Source organism: Nicrophorus vespilloides, unplaced genomic scaffold (genome assembly GCF_001412225.1).
Source record: "Nicrophorus vespilloides isolate i.1.1-1 unplaced genomic scaffold, Nicve_v1.0, whole genome shotgun sequence".
Taxonomy (NCBI): domain Eukaryota; kingdom Metazoa; phylum Arthropoda; class Insecta; order Coleoptera; family Silphidae; genus Nicrophorus; species Nicrophorus vespilloides.
In genome coordinates this window covers 31,127-41,862 of record NW_017099740.1, presented here as the reverse complement: position 1 = coordinate 41,862, position 10,736 = coordinate 31,127, and the positions used below count along the sequence as shown (strand labels likewise).

General features: G+C 34.9%; 1 non-coding gene across 1 annotated transcript; it reads right to left on the bottom strand.

Annotated features, from left to right (window-relative positions):
* Positions 1-7,015: 7,015 nt before the first annotated feature.
* Positions 7,016-7,099, bottom strand: Trnal-cag. The gene has a single exon. It is a non-coding gene; the product is annotated as a tRNA-Leu (tRNA).
* Between the last annotated feature and the right edge of the window lie 3,637 nt (positions 7,100-10,736).

Below are 10,736 nucleotides of genomic sequence, written 5' to 3'. Positions count from 1 at the left end.
CACACAACCCTGAGAGGTCTTGTAGTTTAAGTTCGTTTAGTGCAAATGGCTTTAAACGCGATAATCAATGGGATTAAGTCGATGCATTCGAATGGCCTTTGGTTGGTTCTTATTAAAGGGAAGCATATGTAGATAGGATAGAGCAGAAGTTGCATCTGAGATAATGCAACGAATTATCCCATTAATTATTTTCGGTTTTCGAAATGCGCAATAAGAAATTGAGGATTTATCCGTCTGGCGCGCGGGCGGTAACGAATTCGTGGATTATCGTCGTGTCAAGTTAATGCGTTTAATCCTGCCCGAGCGCAACAGAACGAGTAATGGAAATTTCATCCTCGCAAATTAATGTTTCGCTTTCTCCTATTATCGCAGCGGGCGCGAATCTCCCCTATTTTTTTCTTCTTCTTCTTATCCTTCGGTTAAAAATTCAGCGCTTAATGGATCCGTGGATTATCGTTGATATTCGAACGCACCGGCATTAACTTACCATTAGCTAAAGAAAGGAGGAGGGATCGCTTTAAAGTCGCGCAGAAAAAAAAAATCGCGAAAGTCAAACAACGTACGAGGAAATATGGGGAAAATAGGGAGATTATTTGGTAACGCACGCAAATCGTCCGTTAAAGACCATTCGAATTAATCACATTTTAATGGGGCGACGCGAAAATGATGGTAATTTTTACCCCTTCCAATCCAAACGCTTTTTGGTGGGCCGTGTGTGTGTTGACTTGGTTTGGATGCATAGGGGATGTAATTAATTCGATGTTTGCACATTCGTCGTGTTTGTTCGCAGGACTAATGTGTAATTGTGTTTAAACAAAAAGAAGTGAAGAAAATTGGCCCTTTGCGAAAATAAGCGTTAGATTGCGTACAGACCCGGCGCATCCACCGCAAAAATAAATAATGTTAAAATATAGAATAATAGGATCATTATAACTCTTATATATTTAGCTTACTGGTGCTTATTATATATATTTGAATACTTTCTTAGAGAAATAAAAATGAATATTCTCAAATTTGAATATTTGTACTTTTTCCAATTCAATTTCAAACAAATTTCATCTAAGAATTTAAATAATATAATTTGTAATTAAATCCAAAGCCAATTTCAGAATCTTGTAATCTCTCGCGTGAAATACGACTTTATATATATATATATATATGAAATTACATTGTTATAAATTTGCATGCGTTCGATGCAGATTAAATTTACAAATTACTTTTGATTGTATTACAGAAAAGCCATAAATCACGTTCACGTAATTAATGAATTATTATTATTATTATTATTACGCGCTCGTTTTATCTACTTTGTTCGACGTTATTAGTTTGTTTTGTAATTTATAAATTATTATTATTATTATATATTTATTTATTTTTTTTGTTGTTGTTGTCGGTAATTTTATTTTCGTTGATATACAATTTCGGAGCATAACTCGATTAAAATGTGAGTGTCAGCGGCAGTGGCGGCTGAATAATTCATGATTAATAATTTTTGAGGTAATTATTTAATGCGGGTAAAAACAAAGAGCGCGAGCGCGCCAAAAATTTGCATTCGTCAGCGGCGCGACCTCAAAAACCTCCCCACGCCAGTTTTATTATTGCCTCGTTCGACTCTGCCCATAAATATATTAATAAATTCCGGGTTAATAATTAAAACGCAATTAATATGCACAAAAATCTAATCGAAATTTCAGATACTCTCTGAATCTTTTCACGTAATTTATATATGTTTTTTATGTCTCTTTAGTCTATTGCTTTTCCTCTTCGTTACGATGTGCTTCTTCCACGTAAGTCGGCGATCCAAGAACAAGCCCAATTATTTGGCGTCGTCGGCCTGCGGGATGATTTTGCAATTAATTTATATATGTAATCATAAAAAAAATGTGAATGAATTTAGTTTTTAAATCGAAATTAACCTAGTTCTCGTTCCTGTTTTTATTTTCGTAGGTTTCTTGTTTTTGGTGAGCATTTGCCGGCCAATCAAAATTTCCTGGCAGTAAATTCAATTCCGGCGCCCCTAATAGACACTAGTTGGTTTAATAACTGGAGTTTTTCGGTGAACCGTGTTGCGTAACGAGAGCGGAGAGGGAAAAAAATCCATTAAAACTTTTATGGAAGTGCAGTAAATGTTGAACAGTTATTGCATTCGTATGCGCATTATACAAAAAAAAAAACATACATCCAATGATCCGCAACAAATTACGCGTCTGTATAATAAGTTTTTTTGTACAATAATAGTAGAAGACGAAACTGCAAGATGAATTAACTGTGTGGAATTCTGTCTCTCACCGATCAAAGCGTTTATTTCGCCCATTGTTTGCACTGTTTACGTTTCTTTCCATTACATTTGCCCTTTTGTCTTCGCATTTTTGCGCCCTTCTATTATTTTTATTCCGAATGAATGAAACAAAAAAAAAACATATTATTCTGCATGTATTCCCTTCGGTTGTTGGAAAATATAATACAACTGTACTTCATACTAGATGAATTTGTTACCTTTTTTTTTCCTTTAATCATTCTGCATTTACTTTTGTCATCTATTCATAATACTACTGATAATTGAGTGGAAAATTTTCATTTATGAATTTTTATATAATAAGATTAAGTAATTGAAAAGAAAAGGTATAAACAAATTGAAAGGATTTCTAATTTATGTTTTATGTTTACGGTTGTAATGGATTTCTTTTTTTTTTTTGAAAGTTGAATAAAAGTGTGGGTGGAAAACGGTGACCTTTCGTTTAAGAATTTAATGCGGAATGAATTTATTATTACGGCCTGTGTGTGCAGGAGGAGAGAAGAGATTTAGTGAATTTTAAAAAGCTATTAATTATTGTCGCAGTGTTTCACGAGTGTAAAAGCGAGTGTCAAAAATTAATGTTTGAAACTTTAATTGAGTTTTGGCGGAAGCGAGGCGGCCCTGCATTATGTATAAGTTTTCTCTAAAATGGTCGAGGGCTGAAATTGTAAGACCATCTGCTCTGTGTGTGTGTGTGTGTGAGGGAGAGAGTGAGAAGAGTTTCGGGATGGTGTAGTTTATTTATTTAGTTATTTGAAAGGGTGCAAAAGTGGGTTTCGCAATCGACAGTGGATGTAGCAGCATCTCTGTTGGTTTAGCAGGAATGGAAGCTGCAGCAGCAGGCATTGATTAAATTACACTTTTGTTTCGAATTACATGGAAACTGCGGCATGTACAACATAAATAGCGATAGGAGGTGTTGGTTACGACGTTATGTGTCGTCCCGTTGGTTTTGCGCTGCAAAGACGTGTATTTATATTAAATTTCGATCACCCACCTGAACTACAACTGCAACTAAACTCACAAGTTCCACGACGTGTCTCTCGCGTTCCATTCCACGACGATCATTTATAATGCACCTTATCGACGAACCTATCACTTTCTAAATATAAATCTGTTGCAAACTATCGGTGTTCGCAGCGAGCAGCAGCATAATCTTCCCGCTGGAGAACATCAATCTTGGGATGCAGCTCGGTTTAATCCGGTGTTTAATTAATCCCCAACGTTGGTGGGGCGAGTGGAGGTTTGTTAGTATAGTTTTTGGATGAGGTGGACGACGAGGAAGTGTTTCGCAATTAATTGGGATTTATGTGCTGCTCCGCAGTAAATGTTTTTCGGCACTTTTAACGCAGATCGTTATCTTCTCGACGGGGTTTCATTAGGTCATAATGCTGTTGGCGACATATGCTCCGAACTACCATTCAAAGGGAGAGAGGAGACCTTTTTCTGCTTTCTGTGGGGGGAGGTTAATGAAACCCCTTTTTCCATTCACCCCCGAGGCCATTTGCAGCGATTTATTATTGTATAAAATCGGAACGTTCGATCGACTTTTGGTGGTGATGGTGAGCCAATCAGCAATTAAAGATTGCCGCGATTGTCTTTACTTTGCTTGGCCCTAATTGCCGGGGATTCTTGGCAGATGGCGTAAGATCAAAGTAGTTTGGGAATAGAAGGAAGAGGAGGCTGTGTGTGTTTCTGGTATGACGGGGAGGCGGGAGAGTCGCGACGCTCCGTTTTATTGATCCCGAAATTATGAGCCACTTTATCCGTCTCGGCTAAAGAGCGAGACGGACGCAGAATCAACCGATGGATCAATCTGAAGACTTGCGAAAAGAGAAAGATGGAACGATGGAAAGATTTAGCTGGAAATTGGAATTTCAACGGTTAATCTTTTTCCCCGATCCGCCTACTCCAAAAATGGATTGATTATTGCCTGCCTGATCACATCCTGCTTCCACTTTCCACACACACAGAACACTGCTTTCGTATGCTTTAACTGAAACCCCATCCTCATACGAACATGTCTCTACTAATTAGTTGTTTCGTAATTATATCAAATTTAATTGAGAGCAGCGTCTGCAGGATACGTGTGTGTATATCAACAAAAGACGAACATCTCAAAGACTTGATCAAAAAGAGCAAAGTACGAGTTAATTAGATCTTTTGCAAACTGAATTTAATTAAAATCTATTCTACTTGAAACAATTAACATTCATTCATTAAAGTTACCTTAGATGTTACATTAAACATTCGTTATTGAAAACTAAATTTACCAGAAAAAAAAAGTTGCCTTTATAAAAATGTAATTAAATAATTAAAGTTGAACGGTAACATGAGTTTTTATTATCAAAAGAAAATATTTTATAATAACAATTTTATTCAAACTTTTTCTCTCAGCAGAAGGATATCATTTATCAAAGGTTACTTATACCAAAAGTTTCGTTTATCAAAGGTGACTGTATCAAATGTTTACTGTACAACCATACAAAAAAACTTAAGTTTTATTTAATTACATTTGTTATATTTGTATGAAAATTCTCATTGTTTTTTAGATATTTCAATTTATTTATTTATTTTCAATGTGTTAAATTCTTATAAACAGATTCTAGGATCTGCGAAAAAAAGAAATTAAACGATGAGATCAAACCCATCTAATAATTGCCGTGTTTCTTTGTGTTTCAGGTATGCGAAACGCGCTTTGCGTCGTCCTGTTTTGTTTTATGCTCGGTTCTCGGATGTTAGTTGGGTAAGTTTTGCGGAATTTCCCGAAATTCTCGGAACGGTCACTCTCTCTCTCTCTGTGTCTATGGCCGCAGCGGCCATATTTAATAAGGTCTTCCTGGTAACTGTTGTGTATCGATAAAACTTCTTGGAAAAATTTCCAAAAGCAGATAAAAACAAAAGTCTTCTCCTTTTTGGACTCGACTTCCGTTTGCAAGATACAAATAAGAATCGCATTTTTCTTAGATGAACTTGATATATTTTGTCGTTGATTTCTTTCATTTCTAATTACAATAATAGAAAATACAAGTAAATGGATGCTATCAAATTAACAAATTATGGATGTAAGTAAATTAAACTTAGATGTTCATTAATCATTTTATCTTTTATAATTTTGAAATATGTATGTAATGATGCAACGGAGATGATGAAATTAGAGCGGATTACTGTCACACACCTTGTGCATTTATTCTGCACGATAGAAATGAGTTCTTAATCCCTAATTTATACTTTGAGCAAGTCGCGTCGCGTTCACGTATCAAAGTTATTTAAGTGTTTTCATTTGCGAGCGTCGCAGATAAATTACGACACTCGCAATTGACTCGATCAATTGGATTAAGGTTTCTTCAGTTCTCTCGCACATTGTGCATTCATGTATTCACTACACGTTTACTTTGATTTATTCGCCAGATGTATTCATTCCGATTTAATCTATTCATTTTAATTTGTTTCTCAATTTTTATTTTCATCAATACGTTTTTCATTGTTAATTAATTCTCAATAAATTGAAGATTTTTAATATAGATCGAATTAATATAAAACGTTAAATTTAAGAGATTTTTAACTATTGCAATTATTTTCTTAGTAATTTATGATAGAGCCAATACGTATTTAATGGTCCATTCATAGACGATTTTAATAGGAAATTAAGATAACATAGTTTTAGTTGCAAATCTGTAGCAGGAGAAGCAATGTGATTTTTTCACATTCTCGTGTACTAAGGTGTAAATAAATTGAATGCTTTCCAAAAAGAGAGATAATCTCGTCTGCGTCCATCTAGATTTTTTTTTATTAAAGGCTTGATATTAACATACTTGTTTTTATGTGAGTAAGTGGAGGCATGGAGAAGAAGTAGGCGTCCGCGTGGGGGGTTGCATTTGATAGGGTGGTAAATTGGATACAACGTTGTGCGCGCATACGTACACATCTTCCGTTGATCCCGGTTTATTAGATCACATGGTGTGTATATAAATATATATATATACACACAGGTGATCCTGGGGGAGGAAGTGAACGGGGAAAGGTAGGAGGATGAGGAATGTGGGTGGTTGCCCTTCCAAGTGAGAGTGTGTATCTGAGTATATATCTTTCTGTGCTACAGCTGAAGCTGAAGCTTTGCAGAACAACCGGAGCATGGGATGGAGATGAAACACACTCGTCTTGCTTACTACAAAGCCCGAAATATGGGCTACTCAAAAGATTATCCACGGACGAAGCAGAAGGGAAAAAAAAACTTTAAAAAAATCACTTCAAGCCTTCACTAATATTCAGTATAAAAAAGAATGGAGAAACATTCATACTTTGCAATTTATGAATCATATTTAATTAGTAAAAAAAAATAGAAATTTTGCTTCATCAATATTTTTTATTATGTAATCAAAAGTGCAGAAACTTTATTTTAAAGACTGCGTCAAGTTTGTTAAACTTTTGATATGAAAATAATAATTTGATTTGATTTAAAATAAAGCTTAGGTTAAAATTTATTTTATTTTATCAAATTCAAAAGTGTTAAGTTTCGAATGTCTTAGATATGTTAAAATTAAGAAAAGATCTAGGCTGTTATGAAAATAGTATCAATATGCAAGGATGATCCAATTGATGAATATTTCTATATCATTATTGAAAATTATTTGTATGAACATTGTCCATTATTTTTGATATCTTGGTTGTTGACTTGGTGGTGGAATCTCAATGGAATCTCCAAAAGGTCAAAACGTTTGTCAGAAGTGGGATTCGAACCCACGCCCACAGAAGTGGACTGCGACCTGAACGCAGCGCCTTAGACCACTCGGCCATCCTGACCTCCTATCTTTCCATCCATATTGCTACAAATTTATTTAATCGAAGATGCGGAAATACACGACTCCAAACTTCTTCAATCTATTCCTAAATCCTAAATCTAGACACCTGAATTCATCTCTCTCATTTAGTACCCAAAGGTTTTCGGCTACCGAGTTAATCAGGCCTCTCTAATATGGAGTTATGTTAACTTTAGGTAATATTAATGCCTCGACAGCGCGTATCCCGCTCATTTGCATTTTATCTTTTCGGGTCCCCCAGGGATCTCCAAAACTTGTACACCTATACACACGCAGGCAGAAGCAGCAGCAACGACGCCAATCTGCAGTTCCGCCCAACATATTTTACGATTCATTAGAAGAACTTTAGCAGGTTAACAAGTTCACCTCGCCAAATCTAATTATATGATTATGCCACTACAGCAGCACCATTTTAATCCCCTCGAGTCTACCTCCATTCCTCCACCTCTTCACATAAATATATATTTAAACCGTAATTCAGGAAATTTCAACAGATGCCCTCAACCCTTTTGTTCGTTCGTTCATACAAATATTTTTTTTTTTCACTACAATCCATATACCAATGCTGCAGTGATTTCGAAGTGGGCAGAGAGAGAGAGAGGTTTTTGTCAATTGCAGCTCGAATTCAATCGTAATGCGAGTGAGTCGCATCCACCGGCCTAATCAATGGTCGCGAATTGTAATATCGAATTATCCGGGCTGCGCACCGAAATTCCGAATTGCGAATTTCATTTCACTTAAAACAACGTTCCGATCTTCAATCCGAATGCCGATGCATTTCAATACATTTCGGTAATTCGCTTGCCGATGTATTTAAATGAAGTTCCGCATAACTTTGATGATACATACATTTTTTTCTAGTTAATTGAATCACAATACAGTTACAGAAATTAATTGGTATTATATAATATTATAAAAATGAAATCGTCATTTTCACGTTCTTTGAGATCTTTTCACAATACTTTTCTCATTAAATTCGTACCTTTTGTACATTTGTTAAATATGTTAATACTATGAATTTGAAATAATTCTATTTTTTCTATTATTTTATGAACTGAATTTAAGAAAAAAAAAGTAATAGTTTAATTACATTATATAAATAGGATAGTTTATGATGAAAATTACGTTTTTAATTCACAAGTGAATCTGAATTTCCATTTTTATTAATGAACACAATTTATACGTTTATAAGCATTTTCTATGCTTGAAATAATCTAGTTTGAATATAGAAAAAGTAATCAAAAATTTAAGTATTATTTTTGAAATATTGTTCTATATAAAAGATTACNGAGGACTTCTGCGGATAACGGTTAGAAATGTTACTTTTTTTTTCGTATGTTGGAGATTCGCAGGAAGGAAATAATGGTATCAAGCTACTGTTGACCCAATTCCAATTAGTTAGTTAGTTAGTTAGTTAGTTATCTGCGTGCGAGCTGAAGGGAGAGAGAGAGTGATAGGGATGCGGGGGGAGATGGTAGGGCCGAGTAATTACTCCCGCGGCTGCAGAGATAGCGCGTATTATTAATTTGTCAACCCTGTCATGTACCAGTCGTGTACCGCAATCCGGCCGTCTCTCCTATCTCGGACCCGAAGATCTTCTCCCCAATTTCCACTTTCTCGAAACATCCATCCATCCACCCATCTCCGTTTTCCTCCCCCATCCCCTAAAGAACGTCGCAAAAGGGATCCGAATCTCGGTCCGAATTTTATTGCTGCCACATCGAGATGACTTGATTAATGGTCGCACGTCATCTCCTCCATCCTACTTCGCACGGTTATTGTTAACCCAAATTCACCTACCTATATTTTGCTGCTGTTGTTGTTGTCATTTCAAACCTAAATTATGTGACGAAACGAAGCAAATTGAAGCAGGAAAAAAGTAAGGGTTGCAAACGAACGCTACCCAATAACAACCCCTCTCCCATCCCCTTCAATGCAGCAGCACCAATAAATTATCTCGATGCGATTTACGGACCGCAAATAAATCACGGTTCCCGATGGTAATACCCGTTCGAAAACGCGCGCGCAACGGAAATTGCCAAGGAATTTCAATCAAAACAATTTCCACATCCCTTTCTTTTTTGTTTTGTTGTTTTGTTTTTCACCGCTGCTGTTGTTTCCATCATTTTTTTTTCACTCCGCTCCGATTTTCCGAAACATATCACAAACAAGAAAAACCCCGATCCATCACCCGTTCATTAATAATACAACAACATCAGCAGCAGCAACAGCAACACATAAACCAAAAAAAAAAGAGGGAAACAAGATATATATATATATATACGAGCTCATTGTTTTATTCCATTGTTCGCTCCGCTATAAATTATTTATTTTAATTACAGATTTTTTTTTTGGTTTAATTTTCGATCTCAATACAAACGTTTACTCTTTCTTAATTCAATTGCCGTATCATGGAAAGCCTTTTATATAAATACATTTATTTCTTTCCGTTTTGAATTCGTTGATTGTACGAATTTAATTGTTCCCTTTTCAAGTTTCTTGGAAGTTGAGCAGCATTGTTAATTAATCGAAATGAACAGAAGACATATTTAAGCGAAATTAATTATGGAAAATGGTGACTGATTTTAATTTAAAAGTTTTCAAAACATAATTCACAAGTTTTTTTTTGTTATTATTATTATTATATAGAATCTTAGCTGATTAATGAAATTAATACTTAATACTTTCACAAGTTTACGTGGATAAAAAATTGTTGTTTTTTTATTAATTAAGTAATTTAAAGTATATTAAATTGAAATTGAATTTCCATTTTTTATTAATGAATTATAATTTATACGTTTATAAGCATTTTCTATACTTGAAATAATCTAGTTTGAATATAGAAAAAGTAATCAAAAATTTAAGTATTATTTTTGAAATATTGTTCTATATAAAAGATTACTAATTTACGATGAAGTTTGTATATTAATTAGAAATGATTTAAAAGTTTTCAAAACAGAATTCACAAGTTTTTTTTTGTTATTATTATTATATAGAATCTTAGCTGATTAATGAAATTAATACTTAATACTTTCACAAGTTTATGTGGATATAAAATTGTTGTTTTTTTCTCAATTCAATAGAAAATGATTTTATAATTGAATATCATTAATTAACACGCAATAAAATGAATCTAGTGTTTTATGTAATTATTGATTACACGTTAGTTTTTTTTTTTTAAATTGTTGAAGAGAAGTTAATGTATTGAACGTATGCGAACGCAATGAACACATCGATCGCGGAGTTGTTGTATTCATTTTTTTTTGTATATTTTGTTGGTGTATTGGATGGCGAGTAATTCTGTTGGAAATTGGATTCGGTTTTTTTTTGCTGATGGGATTTCGCAGTATGTGAAATGCCGAAGCGGTGAGTCAAAAACCCTTTCCGACTCGCTGACCCACAAAAGTACGGTGCTCCGATGCATTATGCATACGCGACGACGACGACGGCGGGCGCAAACCGCGCGCGATGCCATGAAACGAAATCAGGTGCAAATTACATACGACGTGCGTGTACAACGTCGTCCTTGTTCTCCATAACCAGCATACCTTCTTCGTCTTCTCCCCTCTTGTGCAATTTATGACCACCGTCAGCTCTTCGACTTTGTAATAACCAAGCAC